The following is a 10,830-nucleotide window of genomic DNA, read 5'->3' on the forward strand; positions in this document are numbered from 1 at the left end:
TACCTGTTTGCATTGTGAGTTCCCTCAGAGTAACAACCACCCATAGCCAGGAATGATCAGCTCCTATTGTCCAGCAAAACAATTCTGGTATACTCCCTTGAGCCATCATTTACCCATAAACAAACCTAGTGTTCTCTCTTGAACCATTGTTGTTTCCCTAAAAAAACCCTACCCAAGTTCAAGTTTCTGTTCTGGTGCTTGGATCCATATGCTGCACCACTTCCCCTGGACTTCACCTTCCCCTTCTCCTGTTCTGCCTGAAATACCTCCACTGATCATGGTAGGTGCTTTGCCTGTCTCAAGCACTCTGGACCTGAAACTGAAAAGCTTGTCTGCAAGCTCCAACAAACACCTGGAACCTTAACAGGTTTCATAGTTTCATGGTTGTAGGGTCGGAAGGGACCTGAGCAGATCATCAAGTCCGACCCCCTGCCAGGGCAGGAAAAAGTAATGGGGTCAAATGACCCCAGCAAGGTGTACATCTAACCTCCTCTTAAAGACCCCCCAGGGGAGGAGCCAGCACCACTTCGCTTGGAAGTTGGTTCCAGATCCTAGCCGCCCTGACCGAGAAGTCACACCTCCCGATTTGAATCTACCCTCTGCTAGCTTGTGACCATTATTTCTAGTTACTCCTGGTAGTGCTCAGAGGAACAGGGACTCCCCCGATGCCTGCTGGTCCCCTCTGACTAGTTTATAACAGGAGACTAGATCCCCCCTCAGCCTTCTCTTCTAGAGGCTGAACAGGTTCAGGTCCCTTAGCCTGTCCTTGTAGGGCCTGCCCTGCTGCCCCCTGATCATGCGAGGGGCCCTCCTCTGGACCCTCTCCATGTTGTCCACATCCCTCTTGAAGTGTGGCGCCCAGAACTGGATGCAGTACTCCAGCTGTGGCCTGACCAGTGTCTCATAGAGGGGAGGATCACCCCCTTGGACCTGCTTGAGATGCATCTGTGGATGCATGACAAGGTACAGTTGGCCTTCCTGACTGCATCCCCACACTGCCAGCCCATGTTCATCTTGGAGTCAATGATAACTCCAAGATCCTTTTCTGCCTCTGCACTGATGAGAAGGGAGTTCCCCGGCCTGTCGGTATGGTGCTGGTTCTTCCTCTCCAGGTGCATCACCTTGCACTTGTCAGTGTTGAATCCCATCCTGTTCTCATCCGCCCACCTCTGTAACCTGTCTAGGTCTGATTGCAGCTTATTCCTTCCTTCTTGCATGCCCACTTCTCCCCACATCTTAGTGTCATCTGCGAATTTGAACAGGATGCTTTTTACTCCCTTGTCCAAGTCACTGATGAAGATGTTGAACAGTGCGGGCCCAAGGACCAAACCCTGGGAGAACCCACTGCCCACATCCCTCCAGGTTGAAAATGGCCCATCCACCACCACTCTCTGGGCCCTCCAGCCAGTTAGTGACCCATTTGACTGTGTAGGTGTCGACACCACAGTCCCCTAGTTTTTTTAATGAGAATGGGGTGAGAGACAGTGTCAAAGGCCTTCCTAAAGTCCAGAAAGACTACATCCACTGCTACCCCTGCACCTAAGGATTTGGTGACCTGGTCATAGAAGACCACCAGGTTCATCTGACAGGATCTGCCTCTAATGAACCTGTGTTGGTTGCCCCTAAGCATAACCGCCCCTGCTGGCCCCTCGTGGACATGCACCAGGATAATTCTCTCAAAAAGCTTACCCAGGATTGAGGTAAGACTAACTGGCCTATAGTTTCCTGGGTCCTCCTTCTTCCCTTTTTTGAAAATGGTAACTACATTGGCCCTCTTCCAATCCTCTGGCACCACACCAGAGCACCATGAGTGCCCATAAAGCCATGCCAGGGGTCCCGCAATGACCTCAGCTAATTCCCTCAGCACTCTGGGGTGGATATCATCCGGACCAGTGGATCTAAATACACCCAGTCCCTCCAGAAGTTCCCTGAGTAGATCCTCACTGGCCTTTGGCCTAGGTGCGCTTCCCCTGAGGCATGAGAGGGTCCCAGTGTGGGGGCTGATACAGTCCCTGCTCAGGAAAATGGAGGCAAAGAAATTGTTAAATAGGTTAGCTTTGTCATCTGGTGTGACGGCCAGATTTCCTAGCATGTCTTGCAGGGGCCCCACGTTACCCGGTACCTTCTTTTTGCCCCCTATGTATTTAAAAAAGGACTTCTTGTTATCATTGATCTGGGTAGCTAGTCCCAGTTCCATCTCTGCCTTGGCCTTCCTGACTGCCCCCCTGCATCCCCGAGCAACTGAAGTATAGTCCTCCCTGGTGATAGCCCCTCCCTTCCATTGGGTGTACGCCTTCCTTTTAGCTAGGAAACGTTCCCAGATGGTTTTGGTGAGGTTCAAACTTCACAGAGTGGTGAGACCCCAACTCTGCCTCAGCTCACTTTCTAAGCCTCAGACTTGATTTAATCTTGCTCTCTCCTTCTCTTACTCCAATCATTATTTGATCAAACTTGATCTAGATTTCTCAAAATACGCAACTTCAGTTGCATAATACTGTAACTGTTTTGTTTGTTTTTCCTTGTATGGCTATTACTCATCATAAGTGTCATACAACTGGTAATAAACTAACTTATGGTCAAGATGGCTGCCATACTCTCTCTCAGAACCTCCTTTACTCTCTTCTCCTTGACACGCCCCCCCTCCCATTTGCTCTACAGCAATGCTTCTTTTATTAAGTCATAAACTCCTGCAAGACCGTTTCAGGCTGGACATAAGGAAGAATTTCTTTACTGTCCGAGCCCCCAAGGTCTGAAACAGCCTGCCATCGGAGGTGGTTCAGGCACCTACATTGAACACCTTCAAGAGTAAATTGGATGCTTATCTTGCTGGGATCCTATGACCCCAGCTGACTTCCTGCCCTTTGGGCAGGGGGCTGGACTCGATGATCTCCCGAGGTCCCTTCCAGCCCTAATGTCTATGAAATATGAAATCTATGAAATATGTAATTTGAGCCAAAGATCCTTGTGAAACCCTAAAATCCTGTGGGGTCTGCCCACCAAGGGAGTTGCTATCAGGACAATTGGGACAACAGATTGGGAAGTGCTGAGCCATAGCACATGAGGGCATCAGCCTGGAAATGCTGAGTAACCCTGCCTCTCAGATGTGCTCTGTTAGAGTGAGTGTGTGTTCAACTGATTTGGTAGCTGGAGAAACCCAGCCCCTTTGAAACTAAGCCCTGCAAGGTAGCTCCACTAGGAGTGAGGACTTGCAGAAGGGAGAGATAGTGCTCTGTATAGAAACGCAAGCAACACAAGCAGTACATTGATAGAATTGCAGGGACTGCAGAAACATAACTTTATTAGAGCACACCCCAAAGGGATGGGCAAATCTGGTAACATCTCATCTGGCTAAATCCAATCTGATTCTGCCAGCCCTGACTGCTGGGGAACTTGAACCTCCAAGGCCTGGGATTCAAAGATGTTATCCCCCTCACAGATAGTTCTTTACATATTTCCAAGTCATCCCCCCCTCATCAGCATTGTCCCAAATCTCATGAGTCTCCAGAATCCTCCAGAAACTTCTCTCCCTGGCATTCCTTGGCTAATGAGCCATTTCTCCCAGATATGTTTGCTATAGGGGAGTCAATTTCTCCACTCCAGGCAGACAGTGCTTTGGATGCCCAACCCAAAAATGTCTCCTTCTGCCTGTGTCTGGGCATGGCAATTGTCCTTGCCCTAGTGTTACAATAGCAAGAGAGGTGCATCAGTTCCATCTACTACCTTCCTTGACTAAACCATATCCAAAACTAGGGGTGTGTGAAGTGAGCCCTATTCAATTCGGATTTGGCCCAAAGCAGGGACAGTGATTCGGATCACTGTCCCCAAAACGATTCAGCCAAATCCAGATCTGAAGATTCAATGCAGATTCAGAGAATCAACAATTTGGAGATAGACACAGCTTTAAATGTTTTTTCTACATACCTTGAGGTACCAGCGTGGCTTGTGAACACTGCAATGCTGGGGCAAACAGAGTGCCCCACAGGAGAGCGGGGGAAGCCCTCCACATGCTTGCTGGTGAACCCAGAAGTGGACCACATCACCTGTGGGGGGACCCCAGGTGCCCCCCCTTGCAGACCCAGGAGGCACCAGTTGTCAAGTTGGAGAGGGACTCCCCAGCGGACCCAGAAGTGCTTCTGGTCCACTTCTGGGTCTGCTGCCGAGCACATTGAGGAGCCCCCCACACTCCTGTGGGATGCTGCATGAGCTCCAGGAGCATCACAGCATTCATGAGCTGCCTGCTACCTATAGATATGTAGAAAAAACATTTATAGTTCTGCCTATGTCTGAATCTTTCCAAATCTTTCCAATTTGATTCAGATAAATTAAAGGGTCCTCTAATTCAAATTTGGATTTGGAGTGTCAGCTACCAAATAGGGCTGAAATGAATCAGGGACTGAAGCTTTGCACAGCCCTATCCAAAACCATGAAGATACACATAGATAGCATAACATAATATAACATAATATCTACTGAGATCAAAACAAAAACCATAAAGGATACATCATATAATCAGTTTCCCAATGAAATAACACATACCATAGCAGTGAAATATCAGGATAAAATGTTCATGATGCCCCCACAAAAATCGCCCAGCCATGTGGGAGTTCATTACACTGTTTATGTTCCAAAGCCAAAGTAACTAATATCTCTGCTGCTGATCATTGAAACAGGGGGCCTTCCTGGGGCCAGATAGAAGTTGGCCTACCCTCCTCTGAACTCTCTCCAAGCTGGTCACATCATTTTTAAAAAGTGTGGTGCCCAGTACTGGATAAAGTACTCCAGTTGCAGCCTGACCAAAAAAAGTCGCAGGGAGGGAGAGTATCACTTCTCTGGACCAGCTTGAGATGCATCCTTGGATGTATAACAAGTTATGGCTGGCCTTGCTGGCTGTGATCTGGCATTGGTGGCTCATGTTCATCTTGGAGTTAATAATGACTCAAAGATCCGTTTCTGCCTCTGTGCTTTCAAGAGGGGAAACTCTCCAGCCTGTATGTGCACTGTGGATTCCTCCTCCCAAGGTGCAACACCCTGCATTTGTCTACATTGAACCCCATCCTATTCTCATCTGCCCACTTTTGTAGTCCATCCAAGTCAAGTTGCAGCCTCTCTCTCCCTTCAAGTGTGTCCACCTCACCCCACATCTTAATGTCGTCAGCAAACTTGGACAATGTGCTTTCACCCCCCTCATCCAAGTCACTGATGAAGATGTTAAACAGCGTGCCCAAAGACAGAGCCCTGGGGGACCCCACTGCTCACATCTCACCAGGTTGAGTACAACCCGTCCACCACTACTTTCTGGGTGCACCCCATCAGCCAGTTTTTTACCCATCCAACTGTGCAGGCATCAATGCCATAGTCACTTAATTTATTAATGAGAATGGGGTAAGAGACAGTGTCAAAGGCCTTTTTAAAGTCTAGGAAGACTATGTCCATGGTGACACCATCATTCAAGGATTTAGTTACCTGGTCATAAAAAGGCAATCAGGTTGGTCAGGCAGGACCTGCCTTTGATGAAGCCATGCTGGTTGCCCCTGAGCACAATCTCCCCTGCTGGCCCCCGACAGATGTGCTCCTTGATGATTTTCTCCAAGATCTTCCCAAGCACCGAGGTGAGGCTTATGGGCCTATAGTTACTTGGGTCCTCCTTCCTCCCTTTCTTAAAAATGGGGTCTACATTAACTAGTTTCCAGTCCCCCGGCACCTGGCCAGATGACTATGAATGCTCATACAGCCAGGGCAAGGGCTCCGCGATGACCCCTGCCAGCTCCCTTAACACCCTTGGTTGGAAGGCATCTGGACCTGCAGGTTTTTAAATGTCCAGCCCTTCAAGAAGATCCCTAACTACATCTGCACTGACCCAAGGCCTGACAGACCTATCCCTGAGATTGTCCCTACCTCTGGTAGGAGAGATGTCATGGTCCCTGTTCAAGAAAACAGAGGCAAAGAAACTGTTAAAGTTATCAGCTGTCTCATCTGGCGTAGCCACAAGGGTACCATTTGAGTCTTGCAGGGGCCCTACATTGCTTGGTGCCCTCTTCTTGCTCCCAATGTACTTGAAAAAGGATTTTTTGTTGTCCTTCCCCCACCTTTCGTCTCTCTGTCCTGTCTCTTCTAAATAGGGTGTATCCCCAAATACCCACTGCCCAGTCATGGGTACGGTCCCACCAGGTTCCTGCTTACTCCCAATACTATGAGCATTGGTGTAAAGGCACTTGAGGCTGAGGGTGCACACGCCTCTCCCCTACTCCCAGGACTGTTGTGGCCCCCTACTCCCAGAACGTTGTTGCTTACCTGGGTGTCCCTTTCTCTTGTCATCCTGCATGCTGGCAAAGCATCCTCTCCACTCAAAGTGGCCCCTTTCCCCACAAAACTAATTTAAAGCCCACCATACGAAATCAGCCAGCCTAGAAGAAAAAAATATGTTTGACCTTAGGGGAGAGATGAAGCCCATCCCACCCCAGCATGCCCTCCATACAGAAATTTGGTCATTGTCAAAAAACCTGAAGCCTCCCTCATGGCACCAGCTCTGAAGCTGCCAGTTAACTACATCAACGTAGGCTTCATGATGCCTACCCCATCCACTTACTGGGAGAATGGAGGAAAATACCACCTGAGCTCCCATCTTCTTAAGTTGGTGTCCCAAGGCCTTGGAGTCTTCCATGATGTTGTCTGGCTTTTCCTTGGATGCATCAATTGTCCCCACATGGACCACAACCAGTGGGTAGTAGTCAGAGGGCTTGATGATTTTTGGGATGGTTTCTGTGATGTCCTGAATTCTCGCTCCGGGCATACAGCAGACCTGCCATGACCAGGGCTCAGAGCAACAGATTAGACTGTTGGTTCCCCTCAGGATGGAGTCCCCAATGATCAGAACTTTATGTCTTCTCCTCAGGGTCTGCCTCTTCTAAGCCCATGTTGTAGGTAGAGGAACATCAATGACTCTAGGGATCTGCTCTTCTGCCTTCTCCTCCAGGGGAGCCAGGACCAAATACTTGTTCCCAAGGGGTGTCTGGGGAGCAGGCACCAGTGGACCAGGGTCTCTTCAGTGGATTCCTGTCCCTGCATAAAATACAAAATCAATTTCATCCTCTGCTGCCAGGATGCCCCGCAGCAGTCTCACCGTGGCCTGGAGCTCTGCCACCTGCCCCTCCAGAGCCTGAAGACAGTCACAAGAGGGGCAGGCAGGGGAGTCACCAGATCTCAGCCCCACCCCCACGGACCTCACCCAGCTGCCCCCACAGATCAGAGGGCAGGTGGTCACCAGGCCCCCTAAGGGCTCTGTCTGGGTGGCAGCTTCAGAGGAGCCCCAAAAGGGTGGCACCACTGGGGCAGGGCCCCTGGCAGCACTATGAGTCCTCACCATGGCTTGCAAATAGTTCTCACCTCTCTCCTTGTTGGTGGAGCCTCCTGTCTCCTGAGGAAGACTCTCTCACTGCCCCGCCTGCACAAACGCTGGCGCACCCTTACAGAGCATGCCTGTTAGCGCACGTGGCTCGGGAGCGCGCCTCAGCAGAGGGCTTCCCCTCCAGATCCTCTGCAGCTGGACCGGCTCCTGCCCCACCTACCTTTGGGGGATCAGCTGCTGCTGCCTCTGCCGTTGGTCCTCAGCCTCCACCACCGCTGGTAAGTTGCAGAGGGACACGTGTGGTGAGAGCCCCCACGTGTGCTCAGTCAGCCTCCTTTCACTCCCTCAGCTCCCAACTGCTAGGCACTGAGTCAAACTGAGGTTTTTAAAGCCCACGGTTTGAATTTTCCAAAGCTGGCCAAGCAGCCAATCAGGTGCTCCAGATTACCTGGAAGTGCCTGCTGGCTGCCGCTGTCCCTCCCCCTGCGTTCCCCTCCCACTGGGGGTGGGTCTTGGACCCCAGTGCTCTGGGGCAAGCCCTTTGAAGCAGCCTCTGAGGGATCCCCTTGTCCCCCAGGGGAAGGGTCCCCCCTGACCGGCTCCCTGTTTGCACGCTCTGTTCACACGTGTGGCTCGAGAGTGTGGCTCCCTGTCCAGCTCAGCAAAGAGGGATCCAGGGGCTTCCCCTCTGGATCCTCTGCAGCTGCTCTGGCTCCTGCTCCACCTACCTTCAGGGGATCAGCTGCTGCTACCCCCACCACTGGTCCTCAGCCTCCACCACCGCTGGTAAGTTGCAGGGGGGTACATGCAGAAGGGTGCAATTTTAGGTCATGCCCAGGATCAAGAACCCCCCTGCCCCTACAGCTCAGCCAGGCAATGCTTCCACTTCAGCTGGCAGCAGCAAACTGCAGCCTTTATATACCTAGTTCTCAAAACAGCTGCCACCATCAGGCACCTGCTGGTTGCCTAACTCAGCCCTTAAAGTGGCAGGCACCAAAGGTGCACTGCCACAATCATCAATACACTGACAGTTGTGTTATATGTGCCCATTCAAATTGAAGAGCTCCAGGTCACTCTCAATTGCTTCTTCAAAGTGTATGAAATGCTTGCATTTCCTGTCAACTTCATGAAAACCATGTAACTTTGCAAACCTACTCCAAGCCAACCAGCAGCTCTTCTACATATTACAATTAGAGGACAATCCTTGAAGAATGTTGGGCATTTTCCCTACGTGGGTAGTCACCTTTCCCAAAAAGTAAATAGAGATGACAATATTCAACACTAGATAAAATCTGCCAGGGCTGCCTTTGAATGCCTCCAAAATCATGTCTTGTATGATGAAGACATCAGGACCCAAACAAAACTTCTTGTCTACCAGTCTGCTGTTGTTTCTACCCTGCTTTATTAATGTGAAACCTGGATGACGTATTGGAAATGCATGAAATATTTTTTAATGTTACCACTGGCAATGTTTTGATAAAATCCTCCATATCAGTTGGAAGTACAGAAGAATGAGCACCTACGTTCTGGCTCAAGCAAACTCTACAAGCATTGGAGCCATGTTCATATGGCACCAGCTTGGTTGCCTGGGGAAGGTCACAAAAATTCCTGACAACCATCTTCTGGAAAAGATCCAATACTCCCAACCTGATGGTCACCACTCTGAAGAGGGTGCAAAAGGACGAAGTTTTAAAGATACCTTGAAGGCCAATCTGAAGAAATGTGATATTAGCATTAATACTTGGGAGAACTTGAGTACTAAATCACTCCCAATGGCACCTTATTATACAATAAGTTATCAATCACTACAAGTAAACAAGTAAACTCACCTCACTATGGAGGCAGATAGACAAGACAGACAAAGGGAAAGAGTTTGGACCTGACATTTCCAAGACCCACTCCTTCCTCCCAGAATTATTAGCCATGCCTTCAGTTGAACATGCAGATCTCAGATTGGCTTTCTCAGCTGTCTCCATACTCATTGATGACTCCCATATTTACTGGAATACTGTCCTTCTCATATCAAAGAACTGCTGTCAACAATGGCTGCTTTAATTTTTTTTCTTTTTAAGCCATCCCTATTTCAGCTTTTGTAGCTGTTCAGTCACTAAAGTTTTTTTTTCCCATGTCCATCTCCTTCAAAACAGGAATCTAATGCACTGTCATGATCTTTTTCCACCTCTTTGTTTGTTTGATTTTTCAGAAACTTGTAGGTTTCAACTGTTATCTTACCCTGTGTTTAGTTTTCAAGCATGGAGAGAAACATCCAAGGTAATACAGCATTCAGGCTTCGTTCTTTCCTCCACCTATACTGATTTCCCTTATCACGCTCTTTACAGAGAATCAAACCCCAATCTCCTACATCAGGGGTCAGCAACTCCCAGCACGAGTACCAAGCATGGCATGCAAGGCCATTTTCCTTGGCACACATTGGGGCCAGGGCTGGGGCCAGGAGGCAGCAGCTGTTTGTGGCTTCCCGGCTGCAGCCAGCCCCAGCTCTGGGTAGCTGCTGCCGGCCAACAGCCTGGGCTCCTCCCAGCAAGCAGCTGGGATGCTGCAAGCCCTAATGGGAGCATCCTGGGCTCCATGGCTACCAGCAGCTACCCAGAGTCACAGCTGGCTGCAGCTGGGAGGCTACAAACAGCTGGTGCCTTCCCGCCCCTGGCCCCAGCCCCAACGGGTGCAGTGCCAGCACTTGCTGCCTTCCTGGAGCCTGGGGCTGCAAGACAGCTGGTGCTGGGGGTCAGCAGCTATTTATAGCCTCCCAGCTGCAGCCAGCCCCAGATCTGGGTAGCTGCTGATAGCCACAGAGCCTGGGCTGCTCCTGTGGAAGCCCTGCTGAAAGCAGGCCAAGCTCTGTGGCTGTCAGCAGCTACCAAGAACCTGGGCCAGCTGCAAACATCTGCTGCCTCTCCACCCCGAACCCAGCCCCAGCTGCCTCTCAGCCCCAGACCTGGCCCCAGGCTCCATACCGGCAATGCTTCCCTCTGTGCTGCCCTTGCCACTTCTGCAAAGTAGCATTGGAACCTGGCGCAACAGGGTACAGCAGGGGGCATAGAAAGCTGCCTGCTCCCGGCTTCCCGCTGCCCTGCCACACTCCCCCTGCAGGCAGGAACAGCAGTGAGGGCCACAACCCTGTATTGCTGCCTACACTTCCCCCATGCACACAGGGGAAGTGTGGCAGGGCAGCGGGGAGCTGGGAACAGGAAGATTTCTGTGCCCCCTGCTGTGCCTTGCCACCCTGGGTTCCAACGCTGCTTTGCAGAAGCAGTGAGGGCAGCACAGCAGGGAACATTGTTGGTATGTGCTACCTCCCCAGAGCCTGGGTGTGGGGGGGAGGGGCTTTGGGTGGGGGGCAAGGGGTACAAGCAGGGCATCCTGCCATGTACCCCCTGCCCTCATTTTGTTTTTCTGGCATGCTGGCACTCTGGCACCTTCCAAGGTAGGCATTGTGAGGGATTTTGACACTCCGGCCAAAAAACCTT

At 50.6% G+C, this 10,830-nt stretch overlaps 1 long non-coding RNA gene across 1 annotated transcript; it reads right to left on the bottom strand.

The window, feature by feature from the left end:
• Window positions 1–6,301: 6,301 nt before the first annotated feature.
• On the bottom strand, window positions 6,302–7,685 carry LOC149856558 (uncharacterized). Its single transcript, XR_016444370.1, has 3 exons — window positions 7,566–7,685; window positions 6,611–7,059; window positions 6,302–6,404 (listed from the first exon to the last, which is right to left on the bottom strand). It is a non-coding gene; the product is annotated as an uncharacterized LOC149856558 (long non-coding RNA).
• Window positions 7,686–10,830: the final 3,145 nt, after the last annotated feature.

Source organism: Crocodylus siamensis, chromosome 10 (assembly GCF_052110815.1).
Source record: "Crocodylus siamensis isolate JL-2025a chromosome 10, ASM5211081v1, whole genome shotgun sequence".
In the NCBI taxonomy this organism is placed as follows: domain Eukaryota; kingdom Metazoa; phylum Chordata; order Crocodylia; family Crocodylidae; genus Crocodylus; species Crocodylus siamensis.